General features: G+C 40.3%; 2 long non-coding RNA genes across 8 annotated transcripts in view; one reads left to right on the top strand and one right to left on the bottom strand.

Moving 5' to 3' along the window:
* The window catches only part of LOC141582265 (uncharacterized), a 329,329-nt gene that overhangs the window by 65,239 nt on the left and 243,270 nt on the right, over positions 1-20,820 (bottom strand). The window lies entirely within an intron of this gene.
* The window catches only part of LOC141582264 (uncharacterized), a 432,453-nt gene that overhangs the window by 339,863 nt on the left and 71,770 nt on the right, over positions 1-20,820 (top strand). For 3 of the 5 annotated variants that reach the window (XR_012515086.1, XR_012515084.1, XR_012515082.1), the window contains one exon: positions 3,405-6,425. The exons of the other annotated variants lie outside the window; for them this stretch is intronic. This is a non-coding gene — a long non-coding RNA (uncharacterized LOC141582264). Of the gene's footprint in view, positions 1-3,404; positions 6,426-20,820 lie in introns of those variants that run through there. 5 annotated transcript variants of the gene reach the window in all.

The raw sequence follows: 20,820 nt of genomic DNA, 5'->3' as shown, positions 1-20,820 counted from the left end.
CACTCAGGGCAGACTGAGCGGGGGAGGGGTCCTGCTTCACCCAGAAAGGGCATCTGACTGGCGAGTCAGAGGCTCCCCTCTGGCACTCCAGTCCAGGTACAGCAATTCCCCTAAAGCCTCAGCAATACACAGAACAGGAGATCTTTGCCAGACAAGCACTGGGAATTACAAGCCCAGAGCTGAATAAGAGCCTACGGACTGAACTATCACCCAGAGAAAGAGGGAGCTGTAAGTGGGAGCAGCTGGGTGGGTCCCTACCCTGCCCCACAAACCCCAGAGGGCCGAAGCTGTGACTGTATGGGTTGCATAACCAGTGCCACAGTCTGAGATAAACCCTGAATGATCCAGCCCAGTGGAGGAAGGGCATAACCCACCACTAGAGGGAAGGGACTGGGCTACATGTTTTAACAAAAAACACAGGAAGCCTACATAACAACGGGACTGTGTTCTTGACAACCCAGCAGCACCTACAAGTGGAAGAGGCAGGCCTAATCTCCCAGTATAAACAGACACAGGCTGAAGGAATACCTAGAAACCCAGTAGTGCCTCCACGAGCAGGCAAGCGACCTCATCAAGCAGCTCGCTGACAACACAGCCAGGTAAATCCACAAAGATGGGAAAAAAAAAAAAAAAACCAGCACAAAAAAGATGAAACCCTCAAAGACCAGATCACCTCTTCTTCAAGGGATCACAACTCCTTAACAACACAGGATCACAACTTGACCAAGAAATGCAATGAATTGACAGAAACAGACTTCAGAAGGTGGACAACAAACTTGTCTGAGGTAAAGGAACATGTTCTAACTCAATGCAAAGAAACCAAAAACCCTGAAAAAAGGTTAGACAAAATGCTAACTAGAATAACCAGCTTAGAGAAGAACATAAGCGACTTGATGGATTTGAAAAACAGCACGAGAACTACGTGAAGTAAACACAAGTTTTAATAGCTGAATTGATCACGCAGAAGAAAGGATATCAGAGATTGAAGACCAACTCAATGAAATAAAAAGAGAAGGCAAGATGAGAAAAAAGTGAAAAGAAATGAACAAAGCCTCCAAGAAATATGGGATTGTGTGAAAAGACCTAATCTACACTTGATCAGTGTACCCGAATGTGATGGGGAGAATGAATCCAAGCTGGAAAACATACTCCAGGTTATTACCCAGGAGAACTTCCCAAGCCTAGAAAGGCAGTCCAAATTTCAAATTCAAGAAATACAGAGAATTCCACAAAGATATTCCTCAAGAAGAGCAACCCCAAGGCACATAATCATCAGATTCACCAGGGTGGAAATGAAGGAAAAAATGCTAAGGGCAGCCAGAGAGAAAGGTCAGGTCACCCCCAAAGGGAAGCCCATCAGACTTACAGCAGATCTCTCGGCAGAAACCCTACAAGCCAGAGGAGAGTGGGGGCCGATATTCAACATCTTTAAAGAAAAGAACTTTCAACCCAGAATCTCATATCCGGCCAAACTAAGCTTCATAAAATCCTTTACAGACCAGCAATTATTGAGAGATTTTGTCACCACTAGACCTGCCGTACAAAAACTCCTGAAAGAAACACTAAGCATGGAAAGGAACAAGTACCAGTCACTGCAAAAGCAAACCAGTTGGCAAAGACAAAAAATGGAATGAAGAAATTGAGTCAACTAATGGGAAAGAAAACCAGCAAGTAACAAAATGGCAGGACCAAATTCACACATAACAATATTAACATTGAATGTAAATGGCCTAAATGCCCCAATCAATAGAAACAGACTGGCAAACTGGATAAAAAGTCAGAACCCATCAGTGTGCTGTATCCAGGAAACCCATCTCATATACAAAGACACACATAGACTCAAAATAAAGGGATGGAAGAAGATTTACCAAGCAAATGGAGAACAAAAAAAAGCAGGAGTTGCAGTTCTAGTCTCTGATAAAATGGACTTCAAACCAACAAAGATCAAAAGACGTAAAGAAAGACTACATAATGGTAAAAGGATCAATCCAACAGGAAGAGCTAACTATCCTAAATATATCAACACAGGAGCACCCAGATACATAAAGCAAGTTCTTAATGACCTAAAATGAGATTTAGACTCCCACACAGTAATAGTGGGAGACTTCGACACTCAACTGTCAACATTAGACAGATCAATGAGACAGAAAATTAACAAGGATATCCAGGACTTGAATGCAGAGCTGGACCAAGCGAACCTAATAGACATACAGAATGCTCCACCCCAAATCCACAGAATATACATTTTTCTCAGCACCACATTGCACTTACTCTAAAACTGTCCACATCATTGGAAGCAAATCACTCCTCAGCAAATGCAAAAGAACAGAAATCATAAACAGTATATCAGACTGCACAGCACACTCAGACTAGAACTCAGGATCAAAAAACACACTCAAACCCATACAATCACTTGGTAACTGAACAACTTGCTTCTGAGTGTTGACTGGATAAACAATGAAATGAAGGCAGAAATAAAGATGTTCTTCAAAACCAACCAGAATGAAGATACAACTTACCAGAATCTCTGGGACACTTTTAAAGCAATGTCAAAAGGGAAATTTATAGCAATAAATACCCACCAGAGAAGAGAGGAAAGATCTAAAATCGACACCCTATTGTCAAAATTGAAGGAGTTAGAGGAGCAAGATAAAAAAACTAAAATCAGAGCAGAACTGAAAGAGATAGAGACACAAAAAACCCTTCAAAAAAATCAATAAATCCAGGAGCTGGTTTTTTTGAAAAGATCAACAAAATAGACCGCTAGCCAGATTAATAAAAAAGTAAAGGGAGAAGAATCAAATAGATGCAGTAAAAAGTGATAAAGGGGATATCACTACCAATTCCACAGAAATACAAACTACCATCAGAGATTAGTACAAACAGCTCTACTCAAAAAAACCAGGAAGAAATGGATAATTCCCTAGACACTTGTACTCTACCAAGACTAAACTAGGAGGAAGTTGAAACCCTGAATAGACCAATAGCAAGGGCTGAGGTAGAGGCAGCAATCAATAGCCTACTAACCAAAAAAAGTCCGCATCCAGACAGGTTCACAGCCAAATTCTACCAGACATACAAAGAGGAGCTGGTTCCATTCCTTCTGAAACTGTATCAAACAATACAAAAGGAGGGAATCCTCCCTAACTCATTTTATGAGACCAACATCATCCTGATACCAAAACATGCACACGTATGTTCATTGCACACGTATGTTCATTTCCTTTCCTTAAGGGCATTGAGTTCCTTCAGACTCTGGGCAGGTCTAGAGATACTGTCTGGGAGCCAGGTATTGGAATCAAAAAACACAGACATTTACCTTGTGTGTTGTATTCTACTGCAGCGAAGCTGGCCCTCAAACCTCAGACCAAAGTCATTCTCACTATTCTCTCCTCTTTTTACAGGCAGACGAGCCTCTCCCGATGGCCGCCACCACCACTGGCCCACAGGGATTTCTACCAGGCCACCATCAATGCTTACTGAAAGCCCAAGGGCTCTTTAGTCAGCTCAGTGAATTCTGCCAGACCTGGGACTCACCCTTCAGGGCCATGCAATCCCCTGTGGCCCAGGGCCGGTCTATAAATGCTGTCCAAGAGCCTAAGCCTGGGACTCAGTGACCCCAGGAACCTCCTTGGTGCTCTACCCCATTGTAGCTGATCTCGTACCTAAAGTGCAAGACAAAGTTCCCCCTTTTCCCTCTGTTTTCTCAAGCAGAAGGAATCTTTCACTGAGGCCACTATAGCTGCCAGCATGTATATTATCTTGCCTAAGTTCAAATTTTAACTAATAGAGGGTTCCTACCAGTAGTGTGCTGGTCAATATTTATCAAATGGTTCCTTGTAGGAGAGAAATCAGATTAGTAGTGCTTCACAATTGCTTTGATGTAAATACTCCCACCATGGCTAATTTCTAGCCACCAACATGGTATCACTGGATATGTAGGTAAGATGAGATGTGAACAATCGGCATTGATGAGCTGAACAGACTTCGGCATGCCACTGTTTACAACACAGCTTATGCTCAGAATTCTACTTTCCAAATTAATATAGACCACAGATTGACAAACTTTTTCTGAGAAGGTCCAAATAGTCAATATTTTAGGTTTTGCATACCACATAATTTCTGTCTCAACTGTTCAACTCTGTCACTGTAGTGCAAAATCAGTCATAAGCAAATACGTTAGTGAATGGGTGTAGATGTGCTCCGATAAAACATTATTTGCGAACACAGATGGCAGGCCAAATTTGGCCCATGAGCCACAATCTGCTCACCTTCTATAGACCATAAATACACATAGAACCAGAAGTAAATTTAAAGCAAGACAATATTTCTTTAGAAATTCAAAAGACTCTTCAAGCTATTGTTATACTTCAGATGTATGACTATGAACCTCTGTTATTACTGCAGCATCAGTGTGTAGAAATGTGGGTTAAAGGGGGCCTAAGCCAATAGAATGCAGGCTAATGAAGTGTTTACTCAACTCCATTGTTTAGTAAATGCAGGTATGTTTCTATCGGATCTATTAATTCTATCACACTAGAAAATGTGAGCAGATTGTAGAAAATAAAAGACGGTAAATTCTCTAGGGGTCTGGCTCTTACTGAACCTATCTGCAAACTTGTTTACATTATATATGAATTATCATAATACATATAGTTCTTAGTGAGTATGGGTATACATGTCTATCTTTTGCTAAAATTTTTCTTACTTAACAAAGATGCAGGCTTCAGCACCAACTGATTGATATGCTCTACCAGGGGCTGTCTTGATAATCAGTTTTTACAGATTACAATGCTTTGGGTCAGAGGGGTGTGGAATTGTAAGTCCTTTAGGAAATGCAGTCCCAGCAAAGCAGCTCTGAAAAAGCAGGCACATAGGCAATTGATACAGTAGGGTTCTATTCACTTTCAACTCACCTTTCTTTCCCAAAGAATCAATTATTTCCCAGTTTAGTTCTAGTGCTACTAGGTGGAAACAAAAAGTTTGAGTTCCATAGTGTTTTTCACCTCACTCTGATAGCATTCTTATTTTCTAGGAACTTGGTAAAAGACACAGGGACTAAGATATCAAAGCTCTAATGTGCTTAATGACTGTTAAAAAGCACTTAACATTCCACTCTCACTATGTCAGTATTGAATGAGCAACTGAGTCATTAATTCCATGAAGGCTCCCTGCCCCTTTATTCCGTACAATGTTGGCTTGGTAACAGTGAAGCCAGACAGATCAACAAGGAGGTTCAGCCCTTGCCCCTTCTTCAGTACACACAGCTTAACCTTAACTAATCCCCAAGAACCTTTCTGGTAGCAAATTCTTCTGGGAATCATGATAGGACTTGATATTCCTGTAACACCCCTTTATTAGGGAACTTGCATGTTACTGACATTTATCTTCTTAATCTCTGGGGTCCTTGAGGGCAAGCTGTATGGAGCCAATCCCCTTCAAATGTGGGAAAGCCGAGGCTCCAGAGAGGGAAAAAAGACTTGTCAAGACCTGTTATGTCATTTATTAGAAAAAAGTAGATTTTTATTCTGGTGGTTGTAAGAGTGATAGTCTTAGACACAGCTAGAGACATTTTCTCTGCAATGTTTCCTTATATCTTCAAAGGCATTTAACCTCATGAGCCAAAACCCTGATAGTCTCATTACATTGTTAGCAATTCCCTTAGGGGACTTCTTTTTTATTTGTGCATTGACCTGCAGGTGCAAGAGTGGGTGATCATAAATTCTGTGAAAAAAGTTTATCCAGTAGAGGGAGATTCCTCTCTTCCTCTTCTGGAGATAGAATGGAGCTGGGTCATGAAGAGGTCTCACAGTGCCTTAGGTACTCCCTAGGTAGAGAGTAAAAGTGTCTGAGAATTTAACATGTAGCTTTGTGGAAATTTCTCAGAGCTGGGTTTGGAAAGGATAGCACAGTTTGACTGGTATAAAAATTTTTCAGAAAACACCTTAAACTTCATATGGAACCAAAAGAGAGCCCGCATAGCCAAGTCAATTCTAAGCAAAAAGAACAAAGCAGGAGGCATCACACTACCGGACTTCAAACTATACTACAAGGCTACAGTAATCAAAACAGCATGGTACTGGTACCAAAACAGAGATATAGACCAATGGAACAGAACAGAGGCCTCAGAGGAAATACAACATATCTACAACCCATCCAATCTTCGACAAACCTGACAAAAACAAGCAATGGGGAAAGGATTCCCTGTTTAATAAATGGTGTTGGGAAAACTGGCTAGCCATGTGCAGAAAGCAGAAACAGGACCCCTTCCTGACACCTTACACCAAAATTAACTCCAGATGGATTAAAGACTTAAACATCAGACCTAACACCATAAAAACCCTAGAAGAAAATCTAGGCAAAACCGTTCAGGACATAGGCATAGGCAAGGACTTCATGACCAAAACGCCAAAAGCAATGGCAACAAAAGCCAAAATAGACAAATGGGACCTAATCAAACTCCACAGCTTCTGCACGGCAAAAGAAACAGTCAGTAGAGTGAATCGGCAACCAACAGAATGGGAAAAAATTTTTGCAGTCTACCCATCTGACAAGGGGCTGATATCCAGAATTTACAAAGAACTAAAACAGATCTACAAGAAAAAAAAAAAAAAAAAACAAGCCCATTCAAAAATGGGCGAAGGATATGAACAGACAGTTTACAAAAGAAGACATACAGGAGACCAACAAACATATGAAAAAATGCTCATCATCACTGGTCATCAGAGAAATGCAAATCAAAACCACATTGAGATACCATCTCACACCAGTTAGAATGGCGATCATTAAAAAATCGGGAAACAACAGATGCTGGAGAGGATGTGGAGAAATAGGAACACTTTTACACTGTTGGTGGTAGTGTAAATTAATTCAACCATTGTGGAAGACAGTGTGGCGATTCCTCAATGACCTAAAAATAGAAATCCCATTTGACTCAGCAATCCCATTACTGGGTATATATCCAAAGGATTATAAATCATTCTACTACAAGGACACATGCACACGAATGTTCATTGTAGCACTGTTTACAATAGCAAAGACCTGGAACCAACCCAATGCCCATCAATGATAAACTGGACGGGGAAAATGTGGTACATATACACCATGGAATATTACACAGCCATCAAAAACAATGAGTTCGTGTCCTTTGTAGGGACATGGATGAACCTGGAAACCATCATTCTCAGCAAACTGACACAAGAGCAGAAAATCAAACACCGCATGTTCTCACTCATAGGCGGGTGTTGAACAATGAAAACACATGGACACAGGGAGGGGAGCACTACACACTGGGGTCCGTTTGGGGGAAATGGGGGAGGGATTGGGGGGTGGGGAGGTGGGAAGAGATAGCATGGGGAGAAATGACATACAGGTGAGGGGAAGGAAGGCAGCAAACCACACTGCCATATGTGTACCTATGCAACAATCTTGCATGTTCTTCACATGTACCCCAAAACCTAAAATGCAATAAAAAAATTTTTTTTCAGGACACCAGAGCTGAATACAGGTGTGTCTCACTTTATGTAATGGAACATGGCTGTCCAAAACTGCATGCAAATCAGTTTGACTATGGTAAAATTATAGGCTAGCCAGCCCTTAGCATTAACAGCTTCATCAAGAACAGTTGAGTTAAGCTGTTTAAGTTTTTAGCCTCTACTTTCATCAGGCCAGCTTTACTTTTAAAATGTTAAGTGTTGAAACTCAGTATAAAAGTTTGTTGGAATAAAGATTATTTTTGGCTAGGAGACCATTGATTTAATATACCTCTTTCCTATGAAAATATAAAAAAAAAAAAAAAAAAAAAACAACTGAAGAAGAGAAATGGGAAGTGACTTTCTCAAAGACCACCCAATAGTTACCAATATTCTGTTGCACTGAGAGCTTCTTCTATCACAGCATTCTTGGGGTTGGGGGGTTCACCTCCTTTTCTAATGTATTTCATAAAGCCATAAACACAAAGCTGAAAGGGAGCTGAAGTGATGATGATCTTCTTATAAAGAGCCAATTTACTCTGAGTTCACTGTAAAGATTAGAGCCTTGAAACCTAACTATTCTGTGCACAGTCACATAAATAATTAGCAACAAAGAAGGTGACAGAGGTTCAAGTTCAGCATTCTAGTAGAAGCTCTGCTCCCTACTCCCACCTGAGTCCATCTTGTTGGACTCTTCATTGGTCAGTGGCACCTGACGCTATAGTTTACAGTTTATCTGGCCTCTTATTCAGCGGCAAAGCTCTGGAAACCTAATACTTAAGGCTTTTGCTTTAAGCAATGTATGTGTTCCATTGAAGAAAGAGCCCTGAGAAAACTCTTCTTTTCTCACTGTGTCTCCCATGCAGGTAGACTCAGATGCAAAATTTTGATTTAAATTGTAGACATGTGTGAAAGATGTATTTGATCTCGAGGACCCTTTATCACAGAGGTCCCCAAACTATGGCCTGCGGGCCGCATGCGGCCCCCTGAGGCCATTTATCCGGCCCCCACCGCACTTCAGGAAGGGGCACCTCTTTCATTGGTGGTCAGTGAGTACTGTATGTGGTGGCACTGCAAAGCGCGGCATCCCTCACGTACAGTACTACTTCCGGTGACGTGGCACACACGCATCACGGCTCCGGAAGTGCGTCATATGACACACATCTGGTCTGCGGCTGCGGAGCCCCACATCACCGGAAGCAGTGTGAAATAACAGCAGAAGTAGGAAGAAAGGCAAAGCACTATAACCATTACTACCCAGTACAATGGTCCCCATACTCCCCTAAATGTACAACAACATAATGGCCCCTATAACCCCCCTTTGCCCAAAAATCTCCCCCCACATTACTACACACTGTGTTTCCCCTATTATAAGACCCTGTCTTATATTAATTTTAACCCCAAAAGACAGGGGTTGTCTTATTTTTAGGAGGTGTCTTATAATAGGGGAAACATGCAGCAGTGGGCTTCCCACAGAAGAGGCCCACCACTGCTGCAGATGTCCAGGACACTGTATACACAGTGTCACAGGCTGATCACCGCCATCCCTGTATACAGCACTGGAGGCAGTGCTGGGCCTGTGACACTGTATACTGCTGTCTGGGATAGTGGAGGCAGCAGCGCTGGCTGTGAAGGGAGTCACACCTTGCATAGTCCAGCCCTCCAACGGTCTGAGGCACAGTGAACTGGCCCCCTGTGTAAAAAGTTTGGGGACCCCTGCTTTATTATTAAATAAGGCAAAATAGTACTAGCCCTTTGGAAAAGCCAACTTTAAGAATGATTATAAAAACAGTTTTTTCATTGCACTATACTTGACCCATATCGGACTTCCATTTGTATTTTGTAAACATGTCTTCACCATTGTAACAAGCTGACTGCTCTCTGCCTACTTTTTAAATAAACCCATATGATCATTTTAATTGACTGGCTCTTCACTATCCTGTTGCTTTAAGTACAATGACACTGATGTATTCACATCAGGAAGTGATGGAGTGGACACTTAATTTCTTCAATGAGGGTGATTGTTTATATGGGAATATTAACAATATAGCTATGGATTCTGTCAATAGAAGATGCATTTGATAAAGAAGACAAATATTCAGACATTTTCCCCCAGCCTATCCAAGGCATTTTTTTTCTTCTGGTGCTAGGGAATGAGGGAATGAGAGATGATAACCCCTGCCTACGGTGCACTTGGCCTTGCTACTTGAAAATATTCCTGTGGCCAGGTGCAGTGCCCTGCCTTGGCAGCAGCAATGACACCAACACTAAGATGAAAAGCACATGTGGTTTATGGTGTTTAGAAATATCCTTTGTTTTTGTAGCTCTTCACACTGCTCTGTGCAAAATCAAAGTGAACTTCTATTTCTTCAGCCTCATTCTGTCTACCCAATACTCAATACTGAAACTCCAACCAAACTGGCTTTCTGGCTCCTCCTCAACTCCTCCTAGCATGTCTTTCCTCAGGGATCATCACTGGAGGTGGTTCCATCTAGAATCTTCTATTTCCAGATCTTCCTCTGGCTGGCTTTTTCTCATTCAGGACTCTCTGCAAATGAAATCTCCTCCAAAAGGCCTTCCCTGAACCTCCTATCTAATATAGTTACTCTTCATGGGCTTCTTTTCTTCATAGCATCTAACAGTAACCTATTTTATCTACGTGTTTGTTTATCTGTCAGTTTGTTTCTTCTTCCAGATTGCAACTTGCAGGAGAACTGAAGCACCAGAATTTGAAACACTACCTACTACATTCAATAAATACATGTTTCTTATGTAAATAACTGAACTGATCACCTTCAATCCTTTTTAAAATGTCTAGGGTATAGAAAGTCATGTGACCAGAACAAAGTCAAATAGGTCAATAGTGAATAAGTGGATGGGTCCGTATTTATACCCTTATGACTAATCGAGATTATGTCCAATAAACCATATTGCTTCTTGCACAAAAAATAGTGGCTAATACGAGTCACTTTTTAATATTTTTATTCCATTTAATATTGGACTATAATGGACCCCTTTGGTGCCTCATTTTTTTTTTTTACCTAATTAGGATAATAAAAGTAACTACTTAATAGGATTATGGTTAGGATTAATTGCACTTATATAGACATATAAAGCACTGAAAATAGTGTCTGAGATATAAGAAGCTATATTATTCCTGTGGAGTTCCTTTAAAGATGAAAATTTCCATTTGGTAATTTACCTCCCAATTTTTTTTTTTTTTTTTTTTTTGAGACAGAGACTCTGTCTGTCACCCAGGCTGGAATGCAGTGGTGTGATCTTGGCTTACTACAACCTCTGCCACCTGGGTTCAAGCAATTCTTCTGCCTCAGCTTCCCAAGTAGCTGGGACCACAGGTGTCCATCACTATGCCCAGCTAATTTTTGTATTTTTTAGTAGAGACACGGTTTCACCTTATTGGCCATGCTGGTCTCAGACTCCTGACCTTGTGATCCACCCGCCTCAGCCTCCCAAAGTGCTGGGATTATAGGCATGAGCCACCGTGCCTGGCCCCAATCATCTTTTCTCCAGCTTAAATATACTCAGATCTTTAACACTATAATGTGGTTTGTATATCTCCTGCCACTCTTTTTTTTAAATTTCAAACTTTTAAGTTTAGGGGTACATGTGCAGGATGTACGGGTTTGTTACACAGTTAAATGTGTGCCATGGTGGTTAGCTGCACAGATCACCTACTGTACAAACTGTGTTATGGTTTGTTAGTGCTCCTTTAAAAACAGGAGACTATAAAAATGTTCATTGCAATACTATTAAAATAGCTAAGAATTGGAAATAATTTGAATTAGCAATAAAACAGTTATATGAACTACCATACATCCACATGATGAAATGATATTGACGTGAAAAAGAATGAAAAATCTCGCTATTTTCAATTAGCATATGTATGTTATGTATGAATTTAGTTATATAAGTATTGACTGTTGGTTTTCAGTATTATTTGAGGTTAATTATCTGAGTTATTTATTTTCATGCTCAAATTTTTCCAATTTTGGCTACTTAGACTTTCTTTCACACTGACTTCTGAGTCCTTTTCACTTTTCCTCAATCATTCTTTGATCACAATCTTGCTTTCTCACACAAGATATTCAATTCTTACCTAATTCTTTCCCTTACCGAGTCCTCAAATTAGTCATTTACACTCCTCACACACATAAAATCTCTAGTTCTTTTAAGCATGGTAATTAGAAACCAAACTCTTAGTGCTAGGTATGCTCATTGCTTTTGGTGTGCCACTACAACCAAGCCCTCTTAGGATTAGTGATGTTAGGAAATGTTAGAAAACACATACGTAACAGGTTCAATAGTGTATCCACAAAGCTAATATTTACCATAACTCAGAATGTGCCTTTACTTGGAAAGAGAGCCTTTGCAAATGTAACTAATTAAGATGAGGTCATATTTGATTAGAGTGGGCCCCACATCCAATGACTGGCATCTTTATAAGGAAAAATAGAGGAAGATGTGGAGCCACAGAGCCACAGACACTCATTGAGAAGAATGCCATGTGAAGATAGAGACAAAGATGTAAAGGATGCAGCTACACACCAAAGAATACCAGAGTGTCAAGGAGTACTATCTACCAGCAGGGGCCAGGAGAGACGAATGGGATCTTCTCCCTCAGGGAAGGAATATACCCTGCCAATGCTTTAATTTTGGATTTCTGGCCTCCAAACAGTGAGAAAATAAATTTCTGTTGTTTTAAACCACCAAATGTGGGTAATTTGTACAGCAGCCCTAGGAAAATAACACAATATGTATCTATGTATATGTCTGTGTATATATTTATAGTCAAAATTATATCTACATTTGTAACATATATGATACCTTATCTATTATCTGTGTATCTATTATCTAGCTACCTATCATCTATTTATTTCTATGCATACTCATTATGCATTTACCTCCAATTCTATTCTAGTACTATGGGAGTTAATTCTAGTTTTCTTTCTTCCCATATTTGTAACTTCCTTCTCTTGTAGTGAGAAACCTACCTCCCATTATCTTGATATTTACATATTTGAAGATGAAGATCTCTATGAGCATTAATGGATGCACTGGGGTAACTGGATTGGTTATTTTCTTAGGGAGTTCCCTTCTAGTGAAAGAATCCAACCAGGATATCAAAGTAGAGGCAAATAAGTTTATGGTGATTAAAATTTAAGAACATTTGGTTTCCTTTGGGCCAAGATGGCTGACTAGAAGCAGCAGCAATTGGAAGCTCCCATCAAAAAGATCCAAAACAGCATGAGAATTCTGCACTGGCAATGGAGGTATCCAGGTTCTGTCATTAGAACTAACTAGGCAGCTGGCATGACCCATGGAGAGAAAGGAAGAGCAGTGTGGTGTGGCAGCCCCCCCAATACCTACATGTGGCAGGGGATCCTCCACCCCCAGCCAAGGGAGGTGGTGAGTGAGCATGCTACCCAGCCTGGGAAACTATGCCTTTTCTACGGAACTGTGCAATCCATCAGAAGATCCTACTTGTGAGCCCATGCCACCAGGGTCTTGGGTCCCAACCATGTAGCTGCACAGAATCACAACAGTCACTTTGCTAGAATTGGCCTAAGCCTGCCAAGTTCTCCAGGGCAGGGGCAGCCATCGCTAATGCTGCAGCTGCCTGCTAATAGGGCTGAGCTCCCTGGGGGACGGGCAATAGCCAATCATGTGGCTGCAGGGCCTCCCTGCAGGAGTTGCAATTCCAGTCAGGGGCTCAGGGACAGAACTCCGATCCCCCTGGGCCTAAGCCCCTAGAAGGGAGGGCTGGCTGTAGTCTCCATGGAACAGCAGACTTGGGCATTCCTCTGAGGAATCCAGGCAGCCCAGACGAGTGGGTTTCACCCCACTGCAGCAAACCCTCTACACCAAGAGACAGCAAAGTGTTTCATTTAACAGGTCCTACTTTTCATGCCATCCAACTGGGTGAGACCCCCCCCACACACACACACACAGACACACACACTGAAACAGTGGTTATCAGACATGCTATACCGGAACATTCCTACTGGCATCAGGTTAGTGCCCCTCAAGGTCAGAGATCCCAGAGGAAGGAGAGAGCACCCATCTTTGCTGTCCTCCAGCCTATTCGAGTGACATCTCCAGGCATGGGAGCAAACCAGATGAATAGGCCCTGAAGTGAACCCCCAGCAACCTGTAGCAGCCCTAGATAAGAGCGACCTGACTATTGAAAGAAAAACAAAAAGCAACAAGCAACATCAATCCCAAAAAGTCCCCACAAAAACCTCATCCAAAGGTCAGCAGCCTCAACGGTTGAAACTGGACAAACTCATGAAGATGAGGAAGAATCAATGAAAAAAATGCTGAAAACCCAAAAGGCCAGAGTGCCTCATCTCCTCCAAATGATCACAACACCTATCCAGAAAGGTCGCAGAACTGGATGGAGAATGAGATGGACATTCACATACACAGACCCAATGACAAAAACCACATGATTATCTAAATAGATGCAGAAAGGACCTTCAATAAAATTCAACATCGCTTAATATTAAAAACTCTCAATAAACTAGATATTGATGGAACATATCTCAAAATAATAAAAGCTATTTATGACAAAACCCACAGCCAGTATCATACTGAATGGGCAAAATCTGGAAGCATTCTCTTTGAAAACCAGTACAAGAAAAGGTTGCCCTCTCTCACTGTTCCTATTCAACATAGTACTGGAAGTTCTGGCCAGGGTGATCATGCAAAAAAAAGAAATAAAGTGTATTCAGATAGGAAGAGAGAAAAGTCAAATTGTCTCTGTTTGCAGATGACATGATTCTATATTTAGAAAACCCCATCTTCTTAGCCCCAAAACTCCTTAAGCTGATAAGTAACTTCAGTAGAGTCTCAGGATACAAAGTCAATGTGCAAAAATCACAAGCATTCCTATACACCAACAGTAAACAAGCGGAGAGCCAAATCATGAATGAACTCCCATTCACAGTTGCTGCAGAGAGAATAAAATACCTAGGACTATAGCTAACAAGGGATGTAAAGGACCTCTTTAAGGAGAGCTACAAACCACTGCTCAAGGAAGTAAGAGTGGACACAAACAAATCAAAAAACATTCTATCCTCATAGACAGGAAGAATCAATACCATGAAAATGGCCATACTGCCCAAAGTAATTTATAGATTCAATGCTATTTCTATCAAACTACCATTGACATTCTTCACAGAATTAGAAGAAACTATTTTTAAAATTATATTGAGCCAAAATAATAATAATAAAAGGCCTGCATAGCCAAGACAATTTTAAGCAAAAAGAACAAAGATGGAAGCATTATACTACCTGATATCAAACTATAACACTGCAGTAACCAAAACAGCATGGTACTAGTACCAAAACAGGCTGTAGACCTGAATAGAAACCTCAGAAATAAGATCACACATAGAACAGAATAGAGACCTCAGAAACAAGACCACACATCTACAGCAATCTGATCTTTGACAAATCAGACAAAAAAAAATAAGCAATGGGGAAATGATTCCCTATTTAATAAATCATGCTAGTTAAACTGGCTAGTCATATGCAGAAAACTGAAACTGGGCCCTTTCTTTTCACCTTATACAAAAATTAACTCAAGATGAATTAAAGACTTAAATCTAAAACCCCAAACCATAAAAACCCTGGAAGAAAACCTAGGGAATCTCATTCAGGCATGGGCAAAGGTTTTATAATGAAATTGCTGAAAGCAATTGCAACAAAAGCTATAATTGACAAAGGAGATCTAATTAAACCAAAGAGCTTATGCACAACAAAAGAAACTTATCATCAGAGCAAACAGGCAACCTACAAAATAGGAGAAAATTTTTGCAAACCACCCATCTGACAAAGGTCTAATATCTAGAATTTACAAGGAACTTAAACAAATTTACAAGGAAAAAAAAAAACCCATCAAAAAGTGGTCAAGGGATATGAACAGAAACTTCTCAAAAGAAGACATTTATGCGGCCAACAAACATATGAAAAAAAGCTCAACATCACTGATCGTTAGAGAAATGCAAATAAAACCACAATGAGATACCATCTCAAACCAGTCAGAATTGCAATTATTAAAAAAATCAAGAAATGTCAATGGAAATGTCCATTAGTTAAACCATTGTGAAAGACAGTGTGGCAACTCCTCAAGGATCTAGAACCAGAAATACCATTTGACCCAGCAATCCCATTACTGAGTATATACCCAACAGAATATAAATCATTCTTTTATAAAAATAAATGCACATATTGTTTATTGCAGTGCTATTCACAATAGCAAAGACATGGAACAAACTCAAGTGCCCATCAATAATAGGTTGAATAAAGAAAATGCGGTACATATATACTTTGGAATGCTATGCAGCCATAAAAAGGAACGAGACCATGTTCTTTGAAGGGACATGGTTGAAGCTAGAAGCCATCCTCAGCAAACTAACACAGGAACAGAAAGCCAAACACTTCATGTTCTCACTCATAAGAGGGAGTTGAACAATGAGAATGCATGCGCACAGGGAGGGGAACAACACACACTGGGGCCTACTGGGATGGGGATAGGGGGAGGGAGAGCATCTGGACAAATAGCTAATGCACAAGGGGCTTAAAACCTAGGCAATGGGCTGATAGGTGCCACAAACCACCACGACACATGTGTAGCTATGTAACAAACCTGCACATTCTGCACATGTATGCCAGAACTTAAAGTAAAAACATAATAAAAATTTTAAAAAAGAACATTTGAACTGTTATTGTTCAGGAATACTTTCAGCAAAAACTAGATAATTATTTCTCATTTTAACTATCTTTGCCGATATTAAATCATCTTCATAACTCACTCTGTCTTCCACAGCATTGCATTACATGGCTACCTCATAATCTCCTGATTTTCTATATTTCATGCCAACCAATCAGGAGGTAGGATAAAATTATCTCATATAGATTACAAACACAACTGAATTAAGACACAGCTTGCTTTACATAGCTTATTTGGTGCTTTGTAAAACAAACTAGATGAAAACATTTTTATCACAATTAACGGCACAGTTAGTGAATATAGTATAGTGAATATGATATAGATTAATGCTTAACTTCTTGGGTTCTGGAAGGTACATGTGTCATACTTACTAACTTCATGGTACTGGACATGTTACCTCAATACTTTAAAGGTCCTCATCTGTAAAATGGGAATTCAAATGTATTAAGTTATAGTGTTAACTAAACAAGTTAGTATATGTAAAGCATTTGAACAGTTCTGGCATACGAGTTTCCAATGAACGTTAGCTTTTAAAGATCAGTTTGTTTTTGGTAACAGAATCTTATAATCGCAGTAGATTTATGTCAATTTTTCCTAAATTTATTTTCTCATCTTATTCAACAAATAGTTTTTGAGCTAAATATGTGTCAGGCATGGATTCTACATAAAGCCCATTGTGTGTTGACTATATATATGTTTCTGTACTTTGAGGTTTAATGTATTCATGTTGCCCTCATTGGAGCCAAAGAATATGTTGCTAAAGTGCACAGGGCTGTTCCAGTTTTGTCCTTACTACTGATTTACCCAGTCATTTTAGCACACATCACTCTTCCTTTCTGACCCTCATATTTCTCTTCAATAAATTCAAAGAGGAAAATAGCATTGGACTGGACAGTTACCAAGTTTTCCAACTTTAAAATCCCAATGTTACAGAAACAATGTCTAGATGTTTCCTTGTACCTGTCTAGAGGATCTGAGATAAACTGTTGCATACTGTGGGGCCTTCGTATCAGAGACTGGCTCGGTGTTTGTATTAGTGTGTTTTCACATTATTATAAAGAAATACCTGAGATGAGGTAATTTATAAAGAAAAGAGGTGTAATTGGCTCATGTTTCACAGGCTGTACAGGAAACATGATGCTGGCATCTGCTCTGTTTCTAGGGAGCCCTCAGGAAACTTACAGCCATGGTGAAAGGCAAAGGGAGAGCGCACACTTCACATAGCCAGAGTAGTAGAGAGAGAGAGAGAGAGAGAGAGAGAGAGAGAGAAGTGGATGCCACATACTTTTAAACAACCACATTTTGCAAGAACTTATCCACTGTCATGAGAACGGCACCAACAGGATGGTACTAAACCATTCACAAGAAATCCACCCCCACGATCCAACACCTGCCATCAGGACCCACCTCCAACACTGGGAACTACAGTTCAATATGAGATTTAGTGAGGACACAGATCCAAACCATGTCCGTGGTCAAGCCTACTTCAAAATATCTATCTTTCATAAAATATGAGTTGTATTCTAAAGTTGCACCACTTCTCAATGTGGTCACTTCAGCTGTTGACACCAGGAAAAAAATTAAAAAGGACAAGCAAGAAGAAAGAATGAGTTAGTAGTGTATTTTCAGCAGTGAGAGTACCTTCTCAAATGTAATTTGGTGCCCCCAAAATAAATGTGAGCTTCTGCCTCCTGAGTTTTTCTTTTCAGAGTATGGGGAAGCACCCTTTACAAATATGCCCTGAAAAACCCTCCCCATTAGCCTGCTATCCTAAACATTGCCCTGCCTTCTTGATGAAGTAGTCTGACCCCTCTGACAGGAGTTCCCACACCATCTCTTCACGCCTTGTTGGTTTAGTTTCACATGATGGATGACATGACACACAGTCAGCAGGGCTGCTGGTACCTGCTCTGTAAATGACGCTGGCATCGTGCTGCCAAAGGCAGACTGACCATCTCTCAATTCTGGCTGAGCATTTTGACTTGAGGTTTTCAAGTATGGAAGCTAGTGATTTATGAGACACAAAAAAGCATAAATGGCCTTCCATTTCTTCAACAGGGATAGACTCCCTGTATAACCCCCACCCCATGCTTCCTGTGTAGGATAACACTGTTCTGGCAGCGAACCCCCTTGTCCACAAACCAAAACCACAAAGGTCAAAACGTGTTGCTCAGTCTTTCACTAGGTTCTTTGCTGGTGGCTGAGAAGCGCAGTGCCTTTGTGATCCACCTGAGCTACAACACATCACTTGTGTGGGCCTCTAAACAAGCCAAGGCACAAAGCTAAAATGATGCTCAGATATGCGCTGGGGGTAGGGTGACCAAATATTTTTGTTTGTCCAGTATTGAGGAGTTTTCTGGGACAGAGAAATCTGAACAATCCTAGGAGACATAGTACTTCCAATACTAAAACCTGGATGAGTTGGTCACCTGTTTGGAGGTGGGGCCTTGGGAGGAATGGTATGGTACGGAGTGAAGAGTAACATGAAACTCCAGGTTGCCGTGGAAATGCCTAGGGCATATTACCTGGTAAGCAAATACTTTTCTAAAGATAACATCGCTGTCACTGAAGCCCCGTGAAAAGAATGTGTACCTTGCTTGGTCTAGTGCAGAATAGATACTCAGGAATTATTTGAGTTGAATTTGAATTAGTAAATAGTGAGGCTAACTAGATTGACATAGCACCACGGATCTAGCAGCCTTTATGTGAACTTGCCATGGGTCAGATTGCTCCCTGAGGCTGGAATGGAGCTCCCTCTAGAAGTGGGAAGTGAGTTATCCAGCATATCATAGCAGAAGGAAGGGTGTCTTAGGGGTAACCCCACAGTGTTTGGCCAGTAAATACAATAAATACAATTTGACGATTGCTACTAAATACATCTTTGGTGATTGTCAAATGCATTGATCCTGTTATAAACCTGTTTTTTATTGCTCTAACTCTTACATACAAAGATGGGAGTGGTATGCACTTTTTTTCTTAGTGACATTTCCTCATAGGACAAAGGAGAAAACACAGCTTCTATTTTTGTAGTCATTCATTATTGTTATTTGCAAATAGGAGTATGAAACCATTTAGAGTATGAAAAATATTTCAGACACCTTCTCAGACATAGAAGTCTTGCAAAACAAGGCAAACTCCAGGGGCTGTTCATTTCCATTCTTAGGGCAGCATTCTTTTGAAGGTTATGTAATTGATACTTTCTTGATTCCTTTAGGCTGAACTCATCTAAATGTGACTTTGTAAGACACATTAACTGCTTAAGAAGCAACTTGAGATTTAAAATAGGCTTTTAAAAGGTCTCCTGGCCTTAAGAGCAGGAAATGACATAGCAACCCAAACAAACCCACTTTAATTCTTTGTTTGCTTTTTGTAAGATAAGAGGGAAAAAAGAAAGAAGGAAAGAAAGAAAGGAAGAAAGAGCAATAAAGAGGAAGGAAGGAAAAGAAAGAAAAACAGAGAGAGAGAGAAAGAAAAGACACACATGGTACATAATTAGATTTTAAAGTTTAAAAATCTCTTCCCTGAAATTTAGACTGAGAGACTAAGGGCCGTCTACTCTGATTTTTTTACTGATTCCTATTGCATCCAAGTTAATAGAAATGTCCTCTGAATGGAAACAGAGATTTGAGAAACTGATTCTCTTATGCTCCTTAGCAGGCTCTGGTATTTCCGTGTCCAAGTGAGTGGTCCTCTGACCTCTGGTAGGCATTATGGTAGAGGAACACAGCAAATCTCTGGTACTCTGATGAGGTCATATCTCAGTTCTGCCACGAAGCAGCTCTGTGGCTCAGGACAAGAAGCTTAATGATTTTGTGTTTCAGTTCCCTTGTCCGCAAAATGGGAATAATAAAAGCACTCTTATCACAGAGTTGTTGAGAGGAATGAATGAGTTTATGTTTGTAAAATACCTAAAGCAATGCCTGACAAAATATGTGCCATGGAAGTGTTACATATTAGCGAGCATAAAAATCTTTTGAAGAGCCTAAACTCTTCAATTCATGAAATCAGAATCTCTAAATTAGTGGTTCCCAGTCCTGGTTACATGTTAAAATCACCTGGGGTACTTTTTAAAATTCCACTGCCCAGTTTTTCACCTCAAACAAATTGAATTCAGATATCTGGGGGTGGGGACAAGAAATCTATGTTTTTTAAAAGCTTTAGTATGTGACGCTGAAGCACAGAGAACGTTGAGAGCTACTGCTCTAAGTTCAAGACTGAGAACCAGTGCTCTAGAAGGACTTTGTATGTCGCATGTCAAGCTGTTTGTGTGTTTGATCCTAACAGAGCTTCATCATTCATTCATTATTTAGAAGTCTTTAAGTAGGCCAATGTTACTTTGTTTAAAGCCATAATTTTCCTGATACTAGGGTGTCCCTCTGTTGCCTTTCACACTCAAGCATCTAACATAGGACCAACATACTAAAACTGCAACAGTGAGGGAGGCAGCAGTGAAAAAAATGATGGTTGGATTTTATTATCTGTCTTCAAGATCATGATAATATATTTGAAATAAAGAAGGCAGAATCAGAGTGGTTCAACTCAGAGGAGTGCTATACCTTGATCCCTGACCACCCAGATCACTCCATCAGGGAT

The sequence above is a fragment of the Saimiri boliviensis genome, chromosome 19 (assembly GCF_048565385.1).
Source record: "Saimiri boliviensis isolate mSaiBol1 chromosome 19, mSaiBol1.pri, whole genome shotgun sequence".
Lineage (NCBI taxonomy): Eukaryota > Metazoa > Chordata > Mammalia > Primates > Cebidae > Saimiri > Saimiri boliviensis.
This window is presented reverse-complemented; position numbering and strand designations above follow the sequence as displayed.